Below are 13,740 nucleotides of genomic sequence, written 5' to 3'. Positions count from 1 at the left end.
ATGGGGAGTGGACAGGGAGGTGGACCCGAGTCCATGATCGGATCAGCCATGATCGTATTGAATGGCGGAGCAGGCTCGAGGGGCCGTATGACCTACACCTGCTCCTATTTCTTATGTTCTTATATATTACACACACACATATATATATATATCTCGTAACCTACATTGGCTCCCGAAGGAACAACGCCTCCATTTTAAAATTCCCATCCTTGTTTTCAAATCCCTCCATGGCCTCGCCCTTCCCTAACTCTTATCTCCTCTAACCCACAGCCCTCAGATATTTGCGCTCCTTTAATTCTGGTCTCTTCAGCATTACCAATTTTAAATCGTTCCACCACTGGTGGTCATGCTTTCAGCTATCAAGGACCTAAGCTTTAGAATTTCCTCCTTAAATCACTCAACCTCTCTACCTCAGTTTCATCCTTTAAGACATTCCTTAAAACCTACCTTTTTGATTAAACTTTTAGTCATCTGCCCCAATATCTCCTTATGTGGCTTGCAGCAAATTTTGTTTTTATAATGTTCTTGTGAAGCGCCTTGGGGATGTTGAACTATGTTAGTGGCGCTATATAAACACAATTTGTTGTTGAATCTAAAAATTAGAGCTACCAAATAGCACTATAGACATGATTATGTAAGAACTTTATTTACTGTGTTTTTATGTATATTAAGTGATCACTTATGTTTCCCATGAACAAAAAATAATGTCCCTATCCTTTGTAATAATTTCTCTGCTTCTTTATCCAGTTTCTAAATCTTTTAGTATCCTTCTCTCTGTCTTTGTCTTCAATTCTTTCCATCTCCTTGTAAGGTTCTTGTATTTATTTCTCATTGTGGTCTATATATTTGTTTCTTGACACTCTCATTCATTCTGTAAGTCTCTACTTCCCTCTGTTCCATATGTCCATTTACTAATGTGCTCAGTTTCTAAGTCTAAGCTTTTTAAAACCCCAGGATAGACAACATTTGTTGAATCAGAGGTGGGTACCAGGAGCTGACAGGGTGAGGTTTATGGAAAAGTGCTTCAACACCTGGGAATGACAGAAGGTAGGGTTTGCCCAGGGGGCACGGAGGTGGGAAGGCTTGGAACCCTGATGTTCTGATCTGGTACCTTGGAGCATTCCTGCAGAGTGGAGGCATCCAGGGTCTGTGGCAAGAGAGTATTCACAGGATGGGATGTGAGGCCTTAGGAAATTTGGGGTGGGGAAAGGGATTGATGCCAGCAAGTACTGGAGGGGTGGGGGCTCTCCAAAGGGAATAATGTCTGTAGAAGGGAGCATTAGGGGGATTGGGACTGTGAAATAACTGGGGTTACATGGGGATTAGCATCATTCAAGGAAAGGAGCCAGGGTAATGGATCTGGGTGTACTAGCAGATAGTGGGGAGGGGATTTACAGGCTGAGGTACAGGAGCACCCAGACCTTGGATTGCAGCACAGCCATCAGCTGGGAGCATGCTATTGGTACATGGAAACATTTGAGGTGTTGGCAGCAAGTGGGCCAGAGCACAACTAGCTAAATGTGCTGCCCAGCAGCATAGCAGAGCCGCTGCCAGTTCTGATAGAGAGATTAACTGGAAGGACTTTACAAGAAAAATTGTTATTTTAATTTTTACTCAGCTCAAATGAAGAGAATGGAGATGGAGAGCAGGCAGTGGAACTGAACAGACAGAACCATATAAAAGGTTTCAGAATTAGTGGTAGAGGCAAAGAGAAGTAGGTCATGTCAAAGTAAAATTGGTAGAACTGATATAAACTGAGCCACCAGTGAGTCAAATGAGACTGAGAAACAACAGAGATGGTAGAATGGACAAAACTCAGATGCTGAAATTTCTGAATTCCTCGATGGTTATGTTTACAGTAGAAAAACAGACACACTGGCAAATTTATTGATCTGAATTTGTATGCTGATTTTACATATTTGCCAGTGAACGACTTGATACAATTTGTTTTTGAAGAATTTTCTTGCAGAAGTATTAAGCAAATATTTCAGAACCATTTCATTATTATACACAATTGGTCAAAACTTGTATAGTTCTCCTGTACAGTTTACTTAACCTTATAAGGTTAAGATACAACATTAGCCTTGTGTCAACACTACTTCATGGTTGTACTCTCGCCTCTGAAACTGAAGGTTCAATCTCCACTCAGGATTTAAGCACATAATCCTGAAAGCATCAGTGCAGTCAACTGAAGGAATGAGCAATGTTGCAGGTTTTGGGTGGATAAGCTGACGTCTTTTGGTTTTTCAGGTGGAAGTAAAAGATCCATGGCTCTATTTTATGAAAAGCAAGGAATTCTCTGTATCCTAGTTACTTCCTCGATTAACACCATCAAAAACAGATTAACTGGTTATCCATTTAATTTATTGTTTGTGCTACCATGCTGTATGCAAATTGGCTGCTGCATTTGCCAATATAACAATTGTGACTGCACTTCAAAAGCAATTCGTTAGCTGTGAAGCACTTTGGGCTGTTCTGAGCATGTGATGAAGTACTATATAAAAGTAAGTTATTTTCTATTGCCTTATTAAACCATCTTACCAAACCATCACCCTAAACGACATTAACATTATTAATTAATTTTGCATGGGCAAATTGCTAAAGGAAAAAATAGAATCAAAAAGCTAATGTTTTAATACATTTTGTTAAAATCAATGCTGTCAAGCTGTAAACAAATGAGTTGTAGAAGAATTACAAAATTTTTTAATATCATTTAAAGAACTCAATAATTGTACCTTAATTATGCAAACGAAGCTTCAATTATCCTTGCAACTTCTAACATCAAGACAATTTTTGCACAACACTTTGCAATAAACACACTGATTTATCACAACCTATCATACATGGTTTTGTTGCTCCTTCGTTAACAGGAAAAACACACAAAACACTAATACATCCATGCTGTAATGTCTGGTACAGTTTTGAAAAGCACAATAGAAAAAAATCTTGTTTACTATGAAATATGGGAATCTAACGTCCTATTAGCTGCATTCTAAATAACATTTTCATGATTTCTATAGTACGAGTTCACACTATACCTTTTACCTGTTCAAAAACTCATTATACCCAATGATGAGGCCACTTCCTGGCTTGATTGACGTACTAATATGGGATCAGCAGATGGTCGTGCACACAATACATGCTGCTACATGCTCAGCAGCTGTCCAGTGAGAGGACCAGATGGTTATAGGCAGGCCAGAGTGGATACTGGACAGGATCATTAAGCTGGTCATCTCAAAGACCTAATCACATCAAACTACAACTGTTAACATCTGGAACAGTTTTTAGTGAAACTTTTTGAAATGGGAATGTCTATAATAATTACAAACCCAGCCAATGCCATAATACTATGAGCTCTGAAAATACATGGTGGGCCCCTCTGCCAGAAATTGGTCTGCTAAATTGTCTCTACCCAAAATGTTAACCTATCTTTTATCTTTTCTAACAGATTTGCTGTTGTATCTCCAACATTGTTTGTTTTTGTAACAGATTTTCAACATTTGCAGTTTTATTTAAATCTACATATATAGGGCTAGAAATTCCATTTTTGGTCATAGCAGTATTTTTTTGCCAAAAATACCGCTAAAACGCCGAGGCATAACATTTGGGAGACAATATGCCCAGTGGCAAAAATCGGCGTTACACGAGGATTCGTGGCGCAAACCACGAATTTTCTGCAACTTTTCTCCGAGGCCGATACTGCTGTGAGTTGGACCTCGGGAGGAGGGAAAAACACCCCCCCCCAATTTTTTTTTTTTTTTTTTAAATCACAAAACATTCACAAGACCCTTTTCTATTGAATCACTGCAAAAGAATTAAAAAATAAAAACTAACAACTTTTTTGCAGGTCTTCATACCTACCGCTGTTCCAAGGGCTGTAACGCAAGTTTTCCTGGGCATTTTTTTCATCCTATCTATGGGTGCATTGCAAGCCAAATATCTGGTGAAAGCGTATTTCGAGTCTTGCATGCTGGTGGTTCGCTCCTCAGCAGTACTTAAAAACCGCCGCTGCATGACTTCAGCGAATTTCCCGGTTCACCGTTTTCCGCCAAAAACTGCGAAATATCGCCAAAAAAACAGGCGCAAGGTTGGGGAATTTCCAGCCCATGATATTTAAAAAGTTAGTTGCTTTTGAGATCTAAAATAGCAAGTTGTGGAATTTCAGAATTCTGAACCATTTGGATTCATTTCTGAGTAGCTTATCCGATTTGTAATCATAACATAGACTATATATTTCAAATAAATGAGCAGCTATAATGAATTAATTTAGTATCTGTAATTTTCTCGAGTTTCCAATTGAGAAACAATGGCTGAGTAAGCGACAGCACAATCATAAATTGATTTTCATGGATGGAAAATCTTAGGTTTCCCGTCCATGATTTCCTATAATCTGCTCTCTGCAAATGTGGATTCTCACTGAGAATGCAGGATGGCAGAATCACCACTTTAAGTCTATTACAGAAACATCACTCTGTGTGGGGGAAGAGAGGGAGGAATCACAATGTTGTCTTTTTTCCATTGCAGTTATTGCAAGACTTGAGGGAAGAAATTCATTATTGTAGTTTTCCACATCCTCCATATTCAGTTATTCATTCAGGGCTAAAGTTTCCTCTCAAATTGCCCATTTACTGCCCAGAAATACAAGTTTCCTCTCAAATCACCCATTTACCGCCTGGCTGTAAATTCCAGTCATTACCGCCGGGCGGTATTCGATACTGACCGCCCATATATTACCACCCAAATCCCGCCCAAAATGGAAATTTCATCATTAAGATCAGTTTACCACCGGACCTTAATACCATCCTGAAAAAGCAGGTCTTACTGGATCTTAAGTGGGCGGTATGGACACAGATCTGACAGGTTTGTTAGATATTACACAGATCTTTATAGTTCTCCACAGTTTGATGTATTTTTAAATGGATTGTAGTATTTTCTAGTGTTAGACAATAATATAAATGGTCTAATAAAGCCTTATTTACTCCTTTAGTCTTCTCACTCACTAGTCTCTCCCCCCACCACCCACAAGTCTCTCTCAGCCACCCCAAGTCTATCTCATCTCCCAGTCAGTCTCACCGCCCCCCCTCCCCCCACACAGCGATCTCTCTTTTCCCCCCCCCCCCCCCCCACGGCGATCTCTCTCCCACCCTCCATAGCGATCTCACTCTCTCTTCTCCCCCCCACACAGCGATCTCTCTCCACCCCCCTCCCCACGGCGATCTCTCTCTCTCTCTCCTCCCCCCCACAGCGATCTCACTCTCTTTCCTCTCCCTCACCCCCCCTCCACCCACAACCCCCCAGCGATCGATCTCTCTACCCTCTCTCCCTCCCCCCCCACAGCAATCTCTCTCTTTTCCTCCCTACACACACACACACACACACACACACACACACACCCCCCACTCTCCCCTCCCCCCTAGAGCAATCTCAGGCCGGCAGTCTCTGACCTTTCGTCGGTGCCTCTTGGGGAGGGGCGGAGCTTGACAGCCGGGCGCACAACTTGGGAGCCAAAGATTCCCGAGTCGATAGGCCTCCTCTGCCGCACACCGCCCACTCCACTTCACTCCACTCCTGCCCCGCTTCGCCGCCGCTGACATGGAGCACCCAAAAATCGCGGGAGTGCGCATCAGTGGCAGTTGAAAAAGACGCAACCACTGGAATACTGCTAAGGATTGGGTGGGAGCGATTTAAAAGGAAAATCCAGCCCGAAGAGTTTTACATGTGTAAAACATGCTTCCAGTGCGCCAGCGCAGCTTTCGGTCACCTGAGGAAGAGAGTGTTTGAAGACCAGGACCTCAAATCTGGAACCAAGCTTATGCAGTAGCGATACTCGCCCTCCTATATGGCTCAGAGACGTGGACCATATACAGTAGACACCTCAAAGCGCTGGAGAAGTACAATCAGTGCTGCCTCCGCAAGATCCTGCAAATCCACTGGGAGGATAGATGCACCAACATAGAAACATAGAAAATAGGTGCAGGAGTAGGCCATTCAATAAGTTCATGGCTGAACATTCAACTTCAGTACCCCATTCCTGCTTTCTCGCCATACCCCTTGATCCCCCTAGCAGTAAGGACCTCATCTAACTCCTTTTTGAATATATTTAGTGAATTGGCCTCAACAACTTTCTGTGGTAGAGAATTCCACAGGTTCACCACTCTCTGGGTGAAGAAGTTCCTCCGCATCTCGGTCCTAAATGGCTTACCCCTTATCCTTAGACTGTGACCTCTGGTTCTGGACTTCCCCAACATTGGGAACATTCTTCCTGCATCTAACCTGTCTAACCCCGTCAGAATTTTAAATGTTTCAATGAGGTCCCCTCTCATTCTTCTGAACTCCAGTGAATACAAGCCCAGTTGATCCAGTCTTTCTTGATAGGTCAGTCCCGCCATCCCGGGAATCAGTCTGGTGAACCTTCGCTGCACTCCCTCAATAGCAAGAATGTCCTTCCTCAGGTTAGGAGACCAAAACTGTACACAATACTCCAGGTGTGGCCTTACCAATGCCCTGTACAACTGTAGCAACACCTCCCTGCCCCTGTACTCAAATCCCCTTGTTATGAAGGCCAACATGCCATTTGCTTTCTTAACCGCCTGCTGCACCTGCATGCCAATCTTCAATGACTGATGTACCATGACACCCAGGTCTCTTTGCACCTCCCCTTTTCCTAATCTGTCACCATTCAGATAATAGTCTGTCTCTCTGTTTTTACCACCAAAGTGGATAACCTCACATTTATCCACATTATACTTCATCTGCCATGCATTTGCCCACTCACCTAACCTATCCAAGTCGCTCTGCAGCCTCACAGCATCCTCCTCGCAGCTCATACTGCCACCCAACTTAGTGTCATCCGCAAATTTGGAGATACTACATTTAATCCCCTCATCTAAATCATTAATGTACAGTGTAAACAGCTGGGGCCCCAGCACAGAACCTTGCGGTACCCCACTAGTCACTGCCTGCCATTCTGAAAAGTACCCATTTACTCCTACTCTTTGCTTCCTGTCTGACAACCAGTTCACAATCCATGTCAGTACACTACCCCCAATCCCATGTGCTCTAACTTTGCACATCAATCTCTTGTGTGGGACCTTGTCGAACGCCTTCTGAAAGTCCAAATATACCACATCAATTGGTTCTCCCTTGTCCACTCTACTGGAAACATCCTCAAAAAATTCCAGAAGATTTGTCAAGCATGATTTCCCTTTCACAAATCCATGCTGACTTGGACCTATCATGTCACTTCTTTCCAAATGCACTGATATGACATCCTTAATAATTGATTCCATCATTTTACCCACTACCGATGTCAGGCTGACCGGTCTATAATTCCCTGTTTTCTCTCTCCCTCCTTTTTTAAAAAGTGGGGTTACATTGGCTACCCTCCACTCTATAGGAACTGATCCAGAGTCAATGGAATGTTGGAAAATGACTGTCAATGCATCCGCTATTTCCAAGGCCACCTCCTTAAGTACTCTGGGATGCAGTCCATCAGGCCCTGGGGATTTATCGGCCTTCAATCCCATCAATTTCCCGGCTAATAAGGATTTCCCTCAGTTCCTCCTCCTTACTAGACCCCCCGACCCCTTTTATAACCGGAAGGTTGTTTGTGTCCTCCTTCGTGAATACCGAACCAAAGTACTTGTTCAATTGGTCCGCCATTTCTTTGTTCCCCGTTATGACTTCCCCTGATTCTGACTGCAGGGGACCTACGTTTGTCTTTACTAACCTTTTTCTCTTTACATATCTATAGAAACTTTTGCAATCCGTCTTAATGTTCCCTGCAAGCTTCTTCTCATACTCCATTTTCCCTGCCCTAATCAAACCCTTTGTCCTCCTCTGCTGAGTTCTAAATTTCTCCCAGTCCCCAGGTTCGCTGCTATTTCTGGCCAATTTGTATGCCACTTCCTTGGCTTTAATACTATCCCTGATTTCCCTTGATAGCCACGGTTGAGCCACCTTCCCTTTTTTATTTTTATGCCAGACAGGAATGTACAATTGTTGTAGTTCATCCATGCGGTCTCTAAATGTCTGCCATTGCCCATCCACAGTCAACCCCTTAAGTATCATTCGCCAATCCATCCCAGCCAATTCACGCCTCATACCTTCAAAGTTAGCCTTCAAGTTCTGGATCATGGTCTCTGAATTAACTGTTTCATTCTCCATCCCAATGCAGAATTCCACCATATTATGGTCACTCTTCCCCAAGGGGCCTCGCACAACGAGATTGCTAATTAATCCTCTCTCATTATATAACACCCAGTCTAAGATGGCCTCCCCCCTAGTTGGTTCCTCGACATATTGGTCTAAAAAACCATCCCTTATGCACTCCAGGAAATCCTCCTCCACCGTATTGCTTCCAGTTTGGTTAGCCCAATCTATGTGCATATTAAAGTCACCCATTATAACTGCTGCACCTTTATTGCACGCACCCCTAATTTCATGTTTGATGCCCTCCCCAACATCACTACTACTGTTTGGGGGTCTGTACACAACTCCCATTAACGTTTTTTGCCCTTTGGTGTTCTGCAGCTCTACCCATATAGATTCCACATCATCCAAGCTAATGTCCTTCCTAACTATTGCCTTAATCTCCTCCTTAACCAGCAATGCTACCCCACCTCCTTTTCCTTTTATTCTATCCTTCCTGAACATCAGTGTTCTCAATCAGGCCAACATCCCGAGCACCGAAGCACTACCACATTCAACCAGCTCTGTTAGACAGGCCACATTATCCGCATGCCCGACATGAGATTCCCAAAGCAAGTGCTCTACTCGGAACTCCTACACGGCAAGCGAATCCCAGGTGGGCAGAGGAAGCGTTTCAAGGACACCCTCAAAGCCTCCTTGGCCCAAGACCGCTAAGGTGAGGAACAGCATCCGGGAGGGCGCTGAGCACCTCAAGTTTCGTCGCCGAGAGCATGCAGAAACCATTTGCAAACGGCAGAAGGAATGTGCGGCAAACCAGACTCCCCACCCACCCTTTCCTTCAACGGCTGTCTCGTCCCAACTGTGATAGAGGCTGTAATTTCCATATTGGACTGTACAGTCACCCGAGAACTCAAAGTGGAAGCAAGTCTTCCTCTATTTCGAGGAACTACCTATGATGAAGAGTTTTACATGTACATCTAACAAAATTCACTTTTCCCACAATATAATTTAAATTATATTTACACAAAAAATCCAAAGTCATAGATGCATCCTAAAAAGCGTTGTTAGCGTTACCTACTGCTAATGATTATCTGAGACCATTAGTGAAACTGTCAATGAGTTAGTTACAGCAGACCTGAGTGACAACAATTCTTTGGCATGCATCCTTCATAGTTTTGCATTCAAATAATTTAAAACTGCATATTAAAAGAAGATATCTATGTCCATTAACTGTAGATTCATGCGAATTTAATGACCCACAATTAAAATAATTTGGAACGGAGTGAATTGTCACTTCCCCACCAGACCAAAGAGACCCAACAAGTTTTTGTAAGAGATCATCATCATAGGCGGTCCCTCGAACGAGGATTACTTGCTTCCACGAGAGTTCACAGATGTTTTAATGAAGGATCCGATGTTCTAGTCCTGAACTCCAGTTGAGCAGGTGGAAGATGCCTGTGCATGAATTTTAACATGTGGTGACCGTTGCACATCAGCCACCACACAGGCTCGACAGAGCTAGGCCTTTATCCAGTGGCAAGGATTAACCAGGATGACTGGAGACCTGCTCTGCTGCATGGACCGAGCGCGCACACATATCGCAGTGTGGGCTGGTCCATGCTGCCCCGGGCCCTCGGCTCTTCTGGGCCCCGTACCCTCATTCGCCACACCTCCGCCCGGCGCTCCAGCCCTATATATATATATATATATATAGCCCTGACCTGCGGTGACGTTCTCACACAGGGTCAGGGCGGCCCACGATGTTCCAGGGCCCGGCGCTCCAGCTCTATATATAGCCCCGACCTGCGGTGGTGTTCTCACACAGATCGGAGCGGCCCATGATAAGAGAACAGAGTTAGACTGGTTATAGGACATATGAAGGAAGCCACTAACCCCACCATTAGAAACAATCTCCTTCCCCACCCACCCACCTCTTCGCCGAATAAGTAAAAACAAATGAAACACGTAGGCAAACAGAAAAGAGAGAGATGCATGGCAGCAGGATATGAGGCAGAAAGATAAAAGCCACTCAAACACAAGAGAGGAAGGTAAGCGAGAAAGTGCATCCTCCCATTTATTGTAAGCCAGACTCTGCGCGTTCTGATAGTACAAACATATATTTTAATTTCATTATAAAAATGGTACAAATGCCCATTTCCTGCCCATCACACAACAGCTATCACACTCGAGATGGGTACATTTTTTGCAGTTATTTACTAAATTTTATATTTCTAAAATAACAAATTAGAACCCCATATCTATATGCCGAATAAAATCCAATGAATTTTAAACAAACAGAAAAAGATCAACTCACTTAAATAAATTTCAAAACCTTTCACAAATTAATAACTATGAGCAATGGTGAAAATTTTTGTTAAAATAAAGCGCAGAAACTGAGCCAAATTGCTGAAGAAAATGTTTTAAAAACTTTTCACATATCATTTTTACTTCAGTATTCGAAATTTCTAATGTCAAAACTAAGGTTTTGACTAAGAGGGTAATAACTAACATAGTACCTATTTCACAATAAAATGATTAAACTGACCCACAGTCTTTTATCTGAGTGCCTTTACAAACGTTTTTATTCAGAGGCTTCACCCTTGCTCAAAACCCGAGACATTGAGTTGCAACTCTTCCCAGAACTATCAGTACCCGTGCCTGCAATTCCCAGGATGTTTTAGCCTGAGCATGTACAGTATAGACAATCTATCAACAACTCCCAAAGCGTATCTTTCCTCGAACTTTAATAAGGTTTATTTTTCCAATTGATTTATAAACAAGCTAGAGCATGGATTTTAAAACTTTTTTTGAGATAATATTCCATAGAAAAACTATTTTGAAGTGCTTATTTTAACTTCAAATAGAAGCATGCGAGACAGATAAAGATAAAAGGCAATGATTACAGCAACTGTACTTTACCTTGCTCGTACTGAAAATTAAAAAACAATGATTGTTTACATGAAGATTTCTTTCTTTCAGATCCAGCAGACCGAACAGCAAATGGGGAAGTTTTCCTACATTTGCAGAAGTGGTAAGTGGTTTCTCCTTTGCAAACAAGGTAAGTGGCCTTCTCTTTTGCTCCATCAGTCATACAGAATGAGAAGGGGATGCCTCCTTTTTCTCAGCATTCTTGCATGCCAGGGGAGGTGCAAGGCATAATTATAATGGGAAATTTAGTGGGGACAGGTTCCAACTGAGTGCTGTAACTGAAAAACCATGCTACATTATGTGAAATACTGACCCCAGGAAGGAGTTGTTTGGGGTGCTGAATGTGTTCCCAAAATGTTCTTTACTATGTTCTGCTTGCAAGACAAGGCCAATGGAAGAGAACTAGGATAGGCAGGTTCCAGCAATCAAAAAACCTTCTCAATGCATGAGGGGATCACCCTCACCTTCATCCCGCGTGAATGGTTTGAAGGCACTAGGATACAGAGCTTGGAGTTGTGGTGCCACCAACCAACATTTTTCTGATTAATTACACATCCATTCTCCTGTCATTCTCCTCCACTGGGGCAACAGTTATTGAAATTCTGTTTAACAATGAAACACTTATATTCTTTACAATAGCAAAATACTGCGGATGCTGGAATCCGAAACAAAAACAGAAAATGATGAGACATGAAACGTTATCTGTTTCTCTCACCATGGATGCTGCCTGGCCTGCTGAGTGTTTCCCGCATTTTCTGTTTTTGTCACTTATGTTCTTTCCTGTTTTAAAGGTAACATCTTGAGGTTACATTGTAACGTACTGTCCTTTTCCAATTTATAGGTCCCAAGAGAAAGTCATAGGTCCGAAGTGGCACCATGGTCTCACACATGATACAGCAGCTTTGAATGGTGCATCAGCCCAGCTAGCAGTACCTCCGGACGCAGCCAATTAGTGAGTTTGAAAAAGAGGCATTGAGCAACGCACTATTCACGAGTGGGGAGAACAAGTGGAGGGGACATGAGAGGCTGGAAAAAATAATTGGTGAAGCTGCAAGCCTATGCTATGTCTCTACTGTTTGGGTAAAGAAGTGGCAACCAGCCTGCAGGTGCCTAGTGATGCAAGAAAGATACACAGATTGGGTGGCCGCTTTCTGGAACACAGACGTTCATTCCGCAAGCATGACCGTAGCTTTCGGTCACCCGTCACTTTAATTCTCCACTCTCCCACTGTGACCTCTCTGTCCAATGAAGCTCAAGGAACATCACCTCGTCTTTCGATTAGGCATTGAGTTCAACAATTTCAGATCATAACCTCGGCCCACATTTTTTCAGACAGCAGGTGCTGATTCTGCTATTCTCATTAATACCTCTTCCAGACCCATATTTTGCTTCTTTACAAAAGAACATAACATAAGAACATAAGAATTGGGAACAGGAGTAGGCCATCTAGCCCCTCGAGCCTGCTCCGCCATTTAAAAAGATCATGGCTGATCTGGCCGTGGACTCAGCTCCACTTACCCGCCCGCTCCCCATAACCCTTAATTCCCTTATTGGTTAAAAATCTATCTATCTGTGATTTGAATACATTCAATGAGCTAGCCTCAACTGCTTCCTTGGGCAGAGAATTCCACAGATTCACAACCCTCTGGGAGAAGAAATTCCTTCTCAACTCGGTTTTAAATTGGCTCCCCCGTATTTTGAGGCTGTGCCCCCTAGTTCTAGTCTCCCTGACCAGTGGAAACAACCTCTCCACCTCTATCTTGTCTATCCCTTTCATTATTTTAAATGTTTCGATAAGATCACCCCTCATCCTTCTGAACTCCAACGAGTAAAGACCCAGTCTACTCAATCTATCATCATAAGGTAACCCCCTCATCTCCGGAATCAGCCTAGTGAATCGTCTCTGTACCTCCTCCAAGGCTAGTATATCCTTCCTTAAGTAAGGTGACCAAAACTGCACGCAGTACTCCAGGTGTGGCCTCACCAATACCCTGTACAGTTGCAGCAGGACTTCCCTGCTTTTGTACTCCATCCCTCTCGCAATGAAGGCCAACATTCCATTCGCCTTCCTGATTACCTGCTGCACCTGCAAACTAACTTTTTGGGATTCATGCACAAGGACCCCCAAGTCCCTCTGCACCGCAGCATGTTGTAATTTCTCCCCATTCAAATAATATTCCCTTTTCCTGTTTCCTCCCCCCCCACCCCCCGCCAAGGTGGATGACCTCACATTTTCCGACATTGTATTCCATCTGCCAAACCTTAGCCCATTCGCTTAACCTATCTAAATCTCTTTGCAGCCTCTCTGTGTCCTCTACACAACCCGCTTTCCCACTAATCTTTGTGTTATCTGCAAATTTTGTTACATTACACTCTGTCCCCTCTTCCAGGTCATCTATGTATATTGTAAACAGTTGTGGTCCCAGCACCGATCCCTGTGGCACACCACTAACCACAGATTTCCAACCTGAAAAGGACCCATTTATTCCGACTCTCTGCTTTCTGTTAGCCAGCCAATTCTCTATCCATGCTAATACATTTCCTCTGACTCCGCGTACCTTTATCTTTTGCAGTAACCTTTTGTGTGGCACCTTATCGAATGCCTTTTGGAAATCTAAATACACCACATCCATCGGTACACCTCTATCCACCATGCTCGTT

At 43.2% G+C, this 13,740-nt stretch overlaps 1 long non-coding RNA gene across 1 annotated transcript in view; it reads left to right on the top strand.

Moving 5' to 3' along the window:
- The window catches only part of LOC139232463 (uncharacterized), a 90,700-nt gene extending 79,357 nt beyond the window's left edge, over positions 1 to 11,343 (top strand). The window contains exon 3 of the long non-coding RNA XR_011588011.1: positions 11,131 to 11,343. This is a non-coding gene — a long non-coding RNA (uncharacterized lncRNA). The remainder of the gene's footprint in view (positions 1 to 11,130) is intronic.
- The last annotated feature ends 2,397 nt before the right edge of the window (positions 11,344 to 13,740 follow it).

The sequence above is a fragment of the Pristiophorus japonicus genome, chromosome 20 (genome assembly GCF_044704955.1).
Source record: "Pristiophorus japonicus isolate sPriJap1 chromosome 20, sPriJap1.hap1, whole genome shotgun sequence".
Lineage (NCBI taxonomy): Eukaryota > Metazoa > Chordata > Chondrichthyes > Pristiophoridae > Pristiophorus > Pristiophorus japonicus.
Note: the sequence above shows the minus strand (reverse complement) of the source record. Positions and strands in the feature narration are given on the sequence as shown.